We start from the raw sequence: 14,442 nt of genomic DNA on the forward strand, positions 1-14,442 counted from the left end.
TTAGCTCCTTCCCCATTCCCATTGAGCCCTATGGGGCAAAAATGGGAATGGGGAAGGGCCATGGAGAAAGGGGGAATTACCACCCCGCCAACCTTGCAATGGGGTGGTAATTCCCCTTTTCTCCATGGTGGTACCAGTTTGGTACCGGCGGCAACCATGGTGCTAATAGCACATAGTATGTGCCTTGGAGTATTGATTTATAGATGTCTGGTGGGCAGGCATCATTTAGTGATCCTGCTTTATTGCTAAGTTTCATCAATTTGATGAATCTCTCTTCTGATATCTGTGTGAAGGTTTGCAGTTTATACTGAGGTTCCAGGTTCTGTGGGGCGTGTTGTCTGGTATGGCGATTGTTCGTATTTGTAGGATCTGAAGTATGTTGGTGACTTTATTTTTATAGTTCTATGCAAGGTTGTTGCATAGTTTTTGTGAGGGTATTTGTCTGTTGTTGCATCCTGGTGGGTATCTCATCTCATTTATGATTTTGAATAGTTCCTTTTGGGTGCTGGTCACTATTGTGATTCGGTTGTCGTAGCATTTCGTTTTGGCTTTGAGAATTTCCTTTGTGTAAGCTCTGATTTGTTTGTGATAGTTTATTCTTTGTGCTTGGTCATAGTTTTTCCTGCATTCTAGTCCAAGTTTCTGGTTAGATTTTTTCATTGTACTGAGGTGGGACGTGCTTTCTTTTGTGAAGGGATGGAGGGTTTTTCCAGGGAGATTCTGTCTATTGTATCAGCGATCCATGTCTGGATTAGGTTGGCTCTTTCGTCTATGTCGGCTCCGTCCAGGCTTGCAATTCATGGTTTTGAGGCTTACTACTTTTGATGGCATTCCAGTTTCTTTTCCAGACTGTGGGGAGTTTTTGGGGCTGTTTGGTTGCTTTGGCTGGTAGGTGGATAAAGAATGGTATGATGAGATGATCGCTGCACAGTATTTGTATTGGTGGCACAGTGGAGATCAGGTGTTTTTTTATGAAGATTGTGTCGAAAGTGTGCCCTGCTGTGTGTGTGTCACTCCTTTTATCAACTGGCATAGTTTCATTGTCTCTAAGTTGCTTGATTAGTCATTTATAAGAGTTTGCATTCTCTTCTTCAAACAATATGTTGAAATCCCTGAGGATCATGATGTGGTTCTGTTTGATGGCTATGTCCATGATGGCTTCTATGAAGGTGTCTACAAAAGTTGCTTCATAGGTCGGTGGTCTATAAAGGAGTATAAATGTGAGGTTTGTTATTGCATTGGCAGTCAGGTGAAGAATGAGGGACTCACAGTTTCGGATGTATAGTGGGTGGTCTGTTTTTATTTTTAGGTGTTCTTTGTAGGTTATCGCAAGTCCTCCTCCTCTTTTTTCAATTCTGTTTACCTGTGTGCATTTGAAGTTGTTGGGTAGGCAGCTGTATAGCGTGACTTTGTAATTGCCATCTAACCGCGTTTCTGTGATGAATAAGATGTTAACTCCACTGTTGTCGTGTAGATCGTAGAGCTCTGTAGCATGTTTGGACATTGATCTAGCATTGGTTAGATTGCAGTGTATTTGAAAACCATTGTTTTGTTTTATTCCAGGTTTCACCATATGGTGGTCTTGTTGTCAGTTTTCCCTTTTGCTCTCAGGATGTGTGGTGCGCTCAGTAGGGTATGTTTCTTCATTGAGGACATCTGCTAGGTTTTGTATTGGATTGTTCCTTTGTTCTTCCAATTCCTCTTCAGTATTTCGATGCATTTGCTGTAGGTTTCCTAGTGTTTTGGTTATGTATGGCGTGAGGGCGTTGTTTTCCCATAAGTTCCTTCTGGATGTTTGTGGTCTTTTCCATGGCAGTCCAGTTATCTTGCAGGAGCGTCTAGCATCATTGGTGGTGGTGAATTGTTCTGGTTGGAGGGGCCGGTAGGACCTTTCCCTGTGCTCTCAATGTATCTATCTATATTAAAAAGCATATTTTTTATGTGGAATTTTATATACATCCAACGGGAAACAAGAATCCCAGGGAGGAACCCTTGACTCCCGACCGACTCCCGATCACCCATGTCCAAATACAGGTAGTCCACAGAGGAATCCGGGGCAGGTAAGGACCACCCATGGGACGGCAGGGAGTGACAAGAAGCCTCTAATTTAAACATCGCCAGGGCAGGGGATCACACCTGCATCTGCCAGATACACTTTCCACTAGAGTAATACAGAAGAAACTGCCACCCCTCAACATGCCTGCTAAGTGGACGAACAAATACAATACCAAACACACAGGATAATCATAGATCTTGAGCACAGAAACAAAAAGCCAAAGAAGTAAGAAAACTCTGCTAACCCAACTCTAAAATACCAACTTTCCACATAACCTTTTCATACAGAAAATCACACAACCCTTCTCTGCAGAGCATTCTGCATGTACTTCACCACACAAAAACAACAGACAAACAACACATGATTTAGCACAACAGACCACTGGGAAGTCGCACCGCCCCGAAAACCGCACTTAAGCTCAGAGAACGGTGCAAACCGAACTGAAGCGGCCAACAGGACATCAAAATGCTCACTTTCCTATTCCCACTACTCCCTACTAAATACCCCACTACCGCACTTTTTAGATCTGCCACAGTGCCTGGGGACCACTCCAGTGGTGACAGACTGCAGTACAAATACCTTTAACATTAACATAAAAAATAATATTAAAAATCATATTTCGTGATATAGAAATGTATATAAAAATAATCTTAAACATATTTTTCGATACAGACATGTATATACAAAGTATTTGTTAATATATAATATACATTTAAATTTTCTATATAAACTCCCCCGAAAATGTTGATATAAGAACAATTTAAATCAATGTTGATACAAAAATGTACACCAATCTTATGTAAACTGGCTTTGATGCAGAGTTTAAATAATGAAAAGCAGTTTACTTTTTAAATAAAGTGTGCTACCCAGAGCCTGTGTAAAAGTCAAACTATTGTTTCTAAGGGGTGTACAGCTTCTCAGGGGTGGCATGCAAGTGTCCCACTGCGACCCACCAAAGAGCAGTGAATCAACACTGCATGGGTTTTTTATTATGACAAGGCGTGGGGAATCCCAGAAATGTGGTGACTCATAGAGACGTATTCTAGCAGTATCGGCAGAAAGCACAGATTGGGTTTATATTTAAATTGCCAGAAAACAGGGTGTTTATGCCAGCTGTGTAAACGAACCAACTAAAACTAATGGTTGTTAGCAAGGCTATTTCTAATTTATGACTGAAGGCTGGAACAGGAAGCAGCTGCAGGCTGAACTTAATTTTAGATGTTGCTATAACACATACAAAGCATTATGCCGGAAATAGCATGCTCTGCTTCTGTTGATAAGAAACACATTTCTGCAAACTAAACAGAAATACATAAATCAGAGCATTGTTGATAATTAAACAACATTGACCTTTCAATCTTTAAAAGGGGTTCTCTGATTGCAACAGGGGTACTGCCAACCCCAGTTACAGAATGCCTGCCTGATGATTCCCTGCAGTGTCAACTAATTGACTTGGAAAATGGGATTGAAGCTCTGACTGGGGTGCCTTGCTTCCTGGCTGGATTTGATTGTGGGGCTGTAAACATTGGGTGAACTCCTGCAAAGCCTGCTGATTGGAATCTGGCCCAGTTGTTTGCTCAGAGTTTTATTTTTATTTCAACAATAGCAAAAAGGTGAGGTTGGGGGGTATTTTAATACTTTAATGTATTGTTTTATGGCTTTTACAATTTATGTGCTTTTACTCAAGCTTGATAAGGCTTTTCTTACCGTATTTATTGATAGCCAGCCTTTTTAGATACAGGCCATGAGGCAGTCCCTTTTTGAGACAGACTGTGCATTTTTACACTAAACAGTTCTGTGTGTTTAATGGCATGTTTTCAAATCTATAGTTTGCTTAGAATGCTCTGTGATTTTGCATGAAGACTAGGATAGCGCATAGATGTTGGTTGCACCATATTCTATTTCTCTGCGTGAAACTTATCTTCTAAAACTGTTATTCAATACACTAATGTATTGTTTTTATGTTTTTTTTTCAATTTCAGAGGTTTTATTCATGCTTGATAAGGCTTTTTTTTCAATGTATTTATCGATAGGCAGGTACTTTTTGAGTCATGCCATGAGGCATGGCCTGCCCTTTCTGAGACAAGCTGTGCATTTTTTAACTAAACAGCTGTGTGCTTTCAAACACGTGTTTGAAAATGTATAGTTTTCTTAAAATGCTCTGTGGTTATGCATGTCAGCTAGGATAGCACATAGATATTTGTAGCGCCGGATTCTGTTTCTATGCATGGAGCTTACGTTCTAGAACTGTTTTTGAGATTGTGACTACAACACTTTGGAAGAAGTTGAAAATGTGTAAAGGGTTTTGTAAGTGTTTAGTGTTGAGAGCGCTGCTACACAATCATTCAGACACTTCAGTATTAAAACTTGGAACCCGCAGCCCTTATGGCTGTTCCAAATATTAAATTAAACATTAAATAAACCCTGACTTCACTTTTGGGGCCCTCGTCGTTTCGTGATGCAACATATTTGCACAAGCATAATACATTGTCTCAGCTTCACAGTGCTGATAAAGTTGATGACATTTTTCAAATGCATGCAATATGAAGTTAATATTTGGGTATTTGAGTATTTGAGTTTTTGCCAAAGATCGCAGATGATGTTCAAAGGCTGTAGCCAGAGATTTATTTTGTACAATCTGTCCTGTTTCTATATTTTTCTATTTTTTTATAGAAATGTCTTACAACAACTGGATGGCACAGCGGGCATGTTCTGAAAAAATGACCGACCTGTGGCAACCAACATGCAGATTTGTGGAGATTTGTACACCAAAGTCAACACTTTCTGGATGTTTTGAGGGCCCAAGAATGGTGTTTGGGTGGCCGACAAACCATCATGGTCTCTGTGCTGTTCCCTCAGGGTCTGTGGTATGTGGCCTCTCGCAACCAACCTATGCTGATGCCATGGATCTAGGAATGCCTATGTATATGGCTGACTGATTAATGCAATCTTCTAGGATGGATCTGCATAGCAAGGATTTGTGGATTATGCCATTTGCTGGTTCTCAAGGGGCTTCAAGCCACAAAGGCCTAGGTTTGCCACTGACAATGGAGAATGGCTTTTGGGGTAGTTCAAGGAGCAACAGCAAAAAGTATCTTGGGAATGGGCATGGTTTTTAGATGCCCCCGTTATCCACAAGCACAATGTATAGAGGGCATGATTGTGCCCATTGCTTCATCATTACCAGGGATTATACACCAGAGGAACTGCTGCTACCAGGATATCAATCATGGGTGCTACAAATAGTAGTTCTGATCTCCAGATCCCGCACCACAGATTGTGGAGCATTGTTTTGAAGGCCTGAGGAAGGGTCATCTTTGTTGTTCATCATAAGGGCCTCTGCATTGCCTGGGGGCCCTGCTGTGTGGAGTGGTTCTTTTTTGTTTGTTCTTTGATTCATCCAAGGGCCTGAGGAATGCCTCTGGGGCCCAACGTGTGGACTTGAACTTTTTTGTGTGTTCTATTCATCAAGGGCCATTACATTTCTGGGGGTGCCGACGAGCAGAGTTGTCCTTTTATTGATTCATCAAGGGCCCCAGGAATGTCTGAGGGACCCCGACAAGTGAAGTTGTTATTTTTTTTCATTCATCAAGGGCCATGGATTGTCAGGGAGCTGCGACGAGCGGAGTTGTTCATTTGATTGATCAACAGGGCTCGGAAACAGGTGTTAAGGGTTGTCTGACACATGCCAACACATTGTTGTTTACAGTGATGGGATGTAGCGCTATACGTTGGATGACTCATTATGTAACTTCTAAAGTTATGGTGTTCATGATATGCAATGCATGGGTTTTATATAGTTTTAAGGGGTGTGTTCTATCATGTTTTTATTCGCCGCTTCTAGGTGCGCTAGAGAAGACAATGCATTTAATTGTATGTTTTTACGTAGCTCTTAAATGCTGAAAAGAGATGCGCAAATATAATGGTGTTTGTTGTATCAACTTCCAGAAGATTGAAAGGCTAACCACCTGCTGTGATTTAACATCACGAGAAGCTTGCACTTGGTTTGTTAGCGACCTCAAATGTATAGCCGGTATTACATTTATGATGTTATTTAGTTATACAACATATAGCATATATAGTAAATTGACCCATAGATACATATGTTCCACTTTTTATATGTTATTTGTATGTTGCTAAATACATGTCTGAGTAAAGATATGATAAAGTGCATTGAAAACAAACTTTGAGCACACCCGCATTATATGCAACATCTACTACCCTAAAGATTAATATTTTAAATGATAGTAAGAAAATATGTGGAAATTACATATTAGATATTGGGCCTCATTACGATCCTGGTGGCCGCGGTATGAACAGTGGCGGTAAGGTACCGGCACCGTTCATACCGGCCCGCCACATTATGAGTTTGCGCGCAGGTGGCGGTATGCACGTTTGGTCTGGCCAGACGTGCATACCGGCACCTGCGAGCAGACCAGGATCCTAACAACGGACCCGTCATTAATGGGTCCGTTGTTAGCATCCTCAAAGAAAAAAAAGCCATGTCGGTAATGACGGCATGGCTACCGCCAAACTCGTAATGAGGCCTATTGTCTTTTAATGTTCACAGCTTCCCTGCCAAATGTAGCATCATTCAAGCCTCATCCTTCAAAGCTTTCTTCTCACAAATCAGGTGTGCCAAACACAAGACTACTGACTACACAAGACTCAGGCCCTTCAACCGCCTTCTTCAGACTCTCCACACAGAGTACACCATGCATTGGCGTATTAAAACAAGGTAGACAAGGCAGTGATAATTGAAAATGTACCCATTGAAGCACAACCATAGAAATAAACAGTGAACTTAACATCAACATTTGAATATTTCTTTCCACTACTTAAGAAGTTCACTGGCCACCACTACGTATTATTATGCTTTTAATGTTCATAGATCAGTAGTGTGGCCCACAGGATGTGGTTTTGAATCCACTCCATTCAACTTTACAAATTTGTCTCCATGGCCTGAATATGTTTTTCTTCTTTCTTTAAACATGAATTGTAATCAATCTATACATGTCACACTATGTGACAATAGATCACTTAATTCCCACTGCTCTTCCCCTAGCCTCCTCTTTCACAGCCCATGATTTGTGAAAATGGTCTGATTCAGGCTGGGGCTGCGGGAAGCACTCTCTAGATTCAAAATATGGTTCCATAGAGATGAAAATGATACCCAAAGATGGCAACACAGATGTGTGCATTTACTGACTACTTGGAGCATCCTTTATACATTAGAATTGCCCATCTACTGATAAATGGCTAACGCCGCTTAACTCACCTGTCTGAGGCTCATGTGTAAAGATTTGCACCCTCTCGGCCTCTGAACAATGGTTCAAGGAGCATCAGAATGATTCTGAATGACATGTTTTATTGTAGGCTCACCATGCAAGATATCCAGCATACATAATTTAACACTTTATATGATCACTTTTCTTAGGAGATTGTTCAGGCATTTTGTGAACAGAGTGTGTCCTTCAGCAGTGGTAAAGCATGTGGAGCTGGGACATTTTTTACAACATGAAAATATTTGACCTCAGATTTTTACATTTCCTTTGATGCTTATACTGCAACACATGAAAAGTAAAGAGACAGAGCGATGAACTCACTTTAGACATGAAGTCTAAACATTTTGGAATCTACAGTGATTGCTTTGAAATTCCCTATTTTCCACTGATTATAGACTAGTGCCTTAATGTGATAGTGGGCGAAGTAGACAATCGAGCTCAGAGGTGTCCCCTATTTAAAATCCTGAAAAGGGCCATATTGGTTCTATCCAGATGCGATTGAGCTAGCACACCACAAACTTCAACACTCCAGACACTGGAATCTCCTATTTTTTTGGATAGGGTGTGGACCTATGAAAGAACTTATAGAACATTTTCGGCCATGAAGCATTGTGAGGAGTTCAGATTCATGACCTTGAACCACTTTTGCTCCCTGGGGCATGGAATAACAGTTTTACCTAAGGCTGTGGAAACACTGGTCCAACAAATACTGGAAACTGATGGTGCCAATGATTTTGATCAAATAAGAATGGAGGCTGAGAGTTTAAACAGGCCCTTGTTTACAAGGCGATCCCCTTTGGGTACTTTCTGCTTTTTACAGCTTGTGGAGAATTTGCAGATGCTTCTACAGAATAAGACTGAGATTTGGGGCCTGTTTCATAGAATTATCTGCGTGGAAAATGTGAACTTTGTCTGCCAAACTGTGTGCAGAATCCCGTTCGTCGATTCCTGGCGCAGGCTCGGCATGTCACTGTGAGAGGCTGAGTACATAAGACACCACGCAGAGCGTGGGAGTCACTGTGAGAGGCTGAGAGCATGAGACACCACACAGAGCGTGGGAGTGGCCTGCCCTTGCGCTGAGGGCAGGGTAGGGGGCAGGACACAAATGAGGAAGACCATGGCAAAAAGTGGGCTTTATGAGGGACGGCCAACGGGCAGTCCATCGCATGCCCACTATTGCGTGGAACGATAGTTATTCATGGATCTGAGTGCGCAACCTCTCTGTGGGGAAATGGCCACGCAAAGCCCTCATACTATCCACCACCCAAAGGCAGGCGTACAGAAACATGCACATAGGATTCAACACGCAGAGGTAAGATCGGGTGTTAGATTTATAGGTGTGTGTGTGCAGCCATGGTTCCATTCAGACTTAGTGGTGCACATATGCAGTGTAGCGGGGTGCAGGAACGGTGTACGTGGTTCATAAGCAGATTTCCCAGGTTTGACACGCATGTTGTTGTGGTGCTGGTAACAGTTACGGGGGACCCCGCAGCAGGGTCGCCAAGATATATGGTTACTTTGAGCAGACAATTCCATTAATACATGGTGCGTGCATTTTTTATTCTGAGAGCAGGCTCGCACAGTGTCATTTTCAGCATGGAGCCTTTGCAGGATAAATGTGCACTTTCCCATGATTCGGGCCCTTGGTGTTTTGCGCCACTAAAAATGGTGGCACTAGTTGTCAGGCCTCACTGTAGCGATGCTTATAACCTTTGAGCAAAATTCTGCACAGCCACATCATAAAATCCAGAGGCAGATGGTAATCACATTTCGATAAAGGACACCTAAATCTCTGCCTGGCATCTAGTCTCATAGGTTTAATAGAACCACAGAGCATAAGAAATGCTGATATTCGTGTAAAAGCTTTGCCATTACACAAGAAGCTAGGACCTTCGCTGGACACCCCAGTAGGGTTTGGACAACTGAATCTCTTTGAAAAGTATTTTAAAAGACCCAACAAAATACTTTGCTTTAACGATGGGTTGTGGAGGTATTTCCTGCTAATGGCTAAAACAGACAGCAACACTTTGTTCGCTTTACACCACGACAGCCATTTCTATGGTATAATTAATTTAAAAGGTTTCATGGGGGTTTAACATCTCTGTCAGCACTGCCATCGCATTTCCAAAAACAAACATAGACACAGTTGTCTATATCACTGTCATTTGTGTTTAAGAGAAGAGGGTGAAACACTAAAGGAAAAACCTCAAAAATGTCCTCACTGTCACACGTTTGAGAGGTCTCTGAGCTGTCTAGACATGCACATTCAAAAAGCAGTATTAGGGTCAGCCATGTGCGAGCCATGCATTGATTGCCCCCGCTTGCAAAAAATGTCTTCCCGAGAGTCATAACTGTGCCAGAATAATCTGTAAAGCACATAAAAAGTTTCTGTTGTGAACAAGGCTGAACACATGTGCTACATAACCCCCGGCTGACCTCAAAATAAAGCAGAGAACTAAATAGTTTATGGCATGGAGGATCACCAAGAGAATGTAGCCCACCAACGGAACTATATCTATGCCAGACATCTAACAGGGAAGAGCTATTGAAAATGTACACAAGACACATGTGTGGCTGGCTGCTAACCATTATACCATTCCAACCACAAACCAGTATAGCGTGCCCTATATGATGCCTAGCGAAAAAGACCAGTTTATGTCATCTTAAAAGATTGTTACATTCCCTTCTGTATATATCCATTGGTGCTTCCAGATAACTCAGCAGCTTTGGACATATAGGACTTTATTGCTCCTCAAATAAATCCAGCAATAATCGTTGTACACATCCAAAGGCAGGTTTCTCATTAAATTGATCACTTTCCCACAGGTGTTCATTTTTTTATTTTTCTGCAAATAAATGCAAATACATATGAAAACGTCTACATTCTCATTCCTCATAGTTCAGGTTACGGTGCTCTATGCATGTTGCTCTACCATACTGTCTTTGATATACATTATCCCCCACTTGCAAACTGCTTTCTTAATGATGCTTCTAACACACGTCGGCCACCCCCGTTAAAATTGCTTCATTTTCAGAAGGCGGTTATGCGCCAATTGTATAGCCCATAATGTTTTAGATAGGCATCATTCCAACCGTACACCAACTTTTTGCTGTCTTATTTCTGTGTCACTCGCATCATTTCTGCAAGGTATTTAAAGCTCAACATGTGGAATGTTTTACGTAGTGATTTATCCGTATAAGATATTTCGAAAGACTCATGAGCATCCTCTCGGTGGTCATCAATTTTATGTCCTGAGCACCATTTGTGAAAGTGTTGTTTTAAACATGTTTTGACCACTATGGCGGTAAAACATTGTATTGACAGAATATCATTCCAGGTAACAGCTGATGTGACTGTGTCCTCTTTAATGCTACCGGTCTCCATTATCAAAACATAAGCCTTACACAAGCTATTATCACAATCGCCTGGGTTTTCAATTTGGTTTGAGTAGCAAACAAAATAAATATTGATAGTTTCTGCTACAGCTTTGCTGTCCTCAACGCTGTCCACTTTATTGCTTAGAGGCTGTAAACAAAACAGAGACTCATGGTTTTAACTATAGTTAGTTCTTACGCCGTACAAAATACAAACGCTTGTTTTAAAATATACCCAAAGGATAACAGGCCGTGCCATAGCCAGTGTGCTTGGACCCCTGTTTTTTTCAATGCTCCAGTGGGGCAAAGTCAGTCCCCATTGTCATTGCCACCTGCAGAACCATAGATTCATAGCCACTGTCTTCAGAACCCACATCGGCCGCAGATGGTCACCCCATACCACGCACATGACTGCTCCAGAACCACATCATCACCATTCCTGGTCGCCATTTCCAGATTACCAACTGTTATGGGCACATGCTCCTTAATGTTTTGAGCACAGTCTCCAACAGAGCACCCCATAGCCATAACAGTGAACTGTGGCTCGCTGCCGATAGAGAGTGTAGACAAGTTCTTACAGAGCTCACCAGCCTTGCATTCCACCATCAAGTCCTGTGAATCTTCCAGCTCATCACACCCACTAGACAATATGGGATATAACTATCCTCTGACCCCCCGGGGATTCCAGGGGGTGTTTTGCCCTCATCGTAACTGTACCTGTTCATAATTGTCATCTGCTTAATAGCCCCTGTAAAGCTGAAAGAGCACCCGTGTTTCCTAGTCCTACTACAAAGGCTATATACCTAGGTAGTAAACCCCTTCCCCATGCCATCATAGTTTTAGGGATGCCCCTTTAGATCAAAATTTATATCAAACATTCTTGGGATTCTACAAATATATAAAATGTATATAACAATTATTTGGGTTTATAAAATGTATATTCACTCCTTATCGCAGCAGATGGAACCTCTCTGTGACGTTATCACTGCGTAACTCTGTGACACCCTAGATTCACAGTCGCTGTCTTCTGAGCTCACTTTGCTCTCGGCGCTTGACCGAGCAACATCTGCAAGCATTGCCCCCAGCCGCACCCATCTATATATAGATTTTATATAAAATCTATATTCACTTTTTATCAAAACTGATTTAAAATAGAAAACACTCATATCCAATATATATTTAATATAAATTCGATATCAAACATTTTTTATATCATTTTCATATCAAATTTATATTAAGTTTATATCAAAGCAAATCAAAAGGGGGAGGGACTAAGACCGGAAGCAGGGGGTGTGTCCACCTGTCAAAATTGTGACTTGTACAAAAGGGGACCCCTTCAACTATTCTCACGGTATCACAATCCAATTGTCACTCAGCATTTTGAAGCTTAGCAGAGGTCACCCCGCCACCCCCAACAACTATCTTTCCCAGCAGTACTATTTCTAGAGTATAAAACATTTTCATCATTATAAACCCAAGTCATAGCCCACAGAGAAAAAAGGTTGTCCTAGTTGGCTTGTATAAGGAGTGGTATGCTTCTCTTTGTTCCTCTTCTGTTTGATCAGAAGCTATCAAACTTGCAGTTTTAGTTACTTAGTAATTCTTATACAGTATCCAGATGTGTTTGTGTCTACAAGTTGGCAATATATTCGACTTATAAAGCTCTTCATTGTCAGAGCAAAATATAATATCCTTAAACCGTTTCTTAGAATCCATTCCCCATGCAACTGCCACACATTTCTTTCCTATTACCAGCCACAAACAAGCTAGCATTTACACGGATGTGGGTAGCTGCTTTGTGTATCCCAATAGGCCCACCAACGGGGATGGCATGAGCTGTTCGGCCAGAATTTCACTGATTTCTTAAAAAATGTATTTCCAAAAGGCTTGTGTTACGATACATCCCCATACCATATGAAAAGAATCCGTCCTTCGACTTCTAGATCTTCCACATGTGTGACTCCTTTTTGGGTAATAATACTTGTACAGCTGTATTGTACATGTGGTGACTAAATATAAAGTGTATAAGCTTACTTGATAGTTGCTTTCCTATTGTATCAGACATGGGGCTTGATTTACAAAAACACTTTTCATTGGAAATATCGCATTGGAACACACTTGGTAAATCAGCTTCTTTGTGCCCTTCTACTGGAGCACATTCCTTATTATCTCAGTAGGACATTATATAGATGCTTTAGCAGGGCCTGTTCCAAACTCAACCCAGACCAAGCTGTTGCGTTAAATGCCTCCTGCAAAAAGATTCAGATGCTTTGGATCCAAGCATCATATATTCATGAAATCACCACTTTTGTGGTCTTCTTTCTGGCCAAAGGGCGCTCACTCTGTATGTCCCATGCTCACCTTGGACTGACCTGTTCTCCCTTGATCAGCCTTCCAGACCTCTTGCTCCACTCCTCAGATTTCGGATTACCTGGTTAGATCTTACAGCAGTCGTCTTCTTTCAAGCACAAACACCTGCTGATATAAGGCCCCTGTCTCCTGCAACCAACTCCAAGTCAGATACTCCCTTGCTCCGTTGGGTCAAGAATCGATGACAGGCATTCCATAACCCCCTCCTCCAGCATTTTTCATCTATGCAGTTGGCGGAGCAGCATAACGGCATCCTAATACTGGTTCAAGCGATCTGGTGCCTCACACCTCAGGGCCTCTCAGTCACCACACATTCATCCCTCTGCTGGCCACATGCTGCTCCCAGATCTTCAGGCCTCAACTGCTGTTGGCTGTACATCCTGGGCCCAGTTGAGTGGCCATCTCTGCCCTGAAGTTAGTGTTCCAAATATGTGTGGTGGACTGCTGGTTACGCTGATGTTTATCAGTATAGCAGAGGCTTTATAGTTCGACTCCTTAATGATAAAAGCAGGATTTTAGGTTATTTTCAGTAGTTGTGGAGCTCAGCTCAAAGGAGAACTGCCATCCTGGACCACTCAAGTGCCCCCTCCCTCTTTGCAATTTTGACGTTGAACTAAAATGACCCTTAATCTTGGTTGTGGCAGGATTGCGAAAGGATTTGGAGAGGTTGCCTATATGTTGGGAGGCAGAGTGTGAGACACGTGCAGTGCCAGTGAAAATACCTATACCGAAAAGAATCCTGGAAGTAAGGTACTCATTGAGGAAACCATGTATGCACTCACGACAATATGTTGGTCATTTGAATGAAATCCCGGTGTTAGTGTGAAAATGAGCAAGAGAGAAGATTGGTGATGTCATGCGGAGTAGAAAATGACGCACCTGGAGAAGAAGCACAAGGCAGAAGAATATAGACATTCCATAGGATCTAAGGAGCGGGTGTTAAAGATGAGCAACATTTCGGGCTCAAGATGAAAATGCTCATGGTACAGAGACGATAATGAAAATGCCAAGTAATTTCATAATTGTACAGACACAATAACCCTCTCAGACAAAGTATTCTTACAGGCTGGCTACGTAGATTGCGGCAATGCGCCAAGGTATATGCATAGGAATGTATGAAATATGGATGCTGCACAATGCACTTTAGCAGAGCTTGGACCCAGTAAAAAAAAATACTTTTTTAGTGTGACGCAGTTGGAAAACAACTTAATGACGGAAGTGAATTCAAGAAAGGCTTGGCTGGCCAAGCACCAGGAGGTCAAGGCCACCGTGACCCTGAATGTTCATGCAGTAGCTACAAAACATGTGAAAAGAACAAAATCCTGTCCGAGGTGAGGTACAAGAACATTGAAGACG

Source organism: Ambystoma mexicanum, chromosome 5q (assembly GCF_040938575.1).
Source record: "Ambystoma mexicanum isolate Mex_15411 chromosome 5q, UKY_AmexF1_1, whole genome shotgun sequence".
Taxonomy (NCBI): domain Eukaryota; kingdom Metazoa; phylum Chordata; class Amphibia; order Caudata; family Ambystomatidae; genus Ambystoma; species Ambystoma mexicanum.